Source organism: Oryzias melastigma, linkage group LG20, assembly GCF_002922805.2.
Source record: "Oryzias melastigma strain HK-1 linkage group LG20, ASM292280v2, whole genome shotgun sequence".
Lineage (NCBI taxonomy): Eukaryota > Metazoa > Chordata > Actinopteri > Beloniformes > Adrianichthyidae > Oryzias > Oryzias melastigma.
The window spans coordinates 13857686-13858440 of NC_050531.1; the positions used below are offsets into that span (position 1 = coordinate 13857686).

The 755-nt window shown below is 27.3% G+C and overlaps 1 protein-coding gene across 1 annotated transcript in view; it reads right to left on the reverse strand.

Annotated features, from left to right (window-relative positions):
* bco1 (beta-carotene oxygenase 1) overlaps window positions 1-755 on the reverse strand; it is a gene marked incomplete in the record, with an annotated part of 7373 nt that overhangs the window by 966 nt on the left and 5652 nt on the right.

A 755-nucleotide genomic window follows, 5' to 3' on the forward strand; every position in this document is an offset into this window, starting at 1 on the left:
AAAAAAAAAAAAAAAACATCACATGTGACATTTCAGGAAAACATAAATAGGCACCCAGCATGCTTAGCTTATCTAAAAAAGCCTATCTGAGTCTGTGCAGAACTTTGTTCCCCCAGCAACGACTTCAGCTGAGCTATAAAATCATTTGCAACCGTTTCTGGGTCATAAACATGCTCAACAGGGTTTAAAGTGGCATCAAATTATTTATAATTTGTTGTTTGGCAATAATCAGCTGTGACAGATGCTTTGATGTGATTATTGAAAAGAATGAATACTACTAGAAAGTTTATTTTTGGTTAGTTTTTAGTCAAGACAAGTTAGAGATTGTGTCAAAAATGGAAAAAAAAAGTGCAGTTTTACAAAAGCCTACCCTATGAATTTTCATAAGATATATTTGTAATGATGATAAAAATGATGCTAAAAAAGAGGATTTTAGAGATTTTTACTAAGATGTTTCAAAATGAAAAAGTGACCTGAATTGAAAAAAATGCTGGGAGGGGGCTCTATTTGAATGCTCCGGCTTGGATTTAATTTAATTTAATTTAATTTAATTTAATTTAATTTAATTTAATTTAATTTAATTTAATTTAATTTAATTTAATTTAATTTAATTTGATTTGGTTCAACTTGATTTTATTCAATACAATTCGATTAAATTTGATTTGATTCAAAATAATTCAATTTAATTTGATTAAATTCGATTTGTTGTTGTATGTGTTGATTAATACTTTAAATTTTGACTCCTTTAGGTCAGC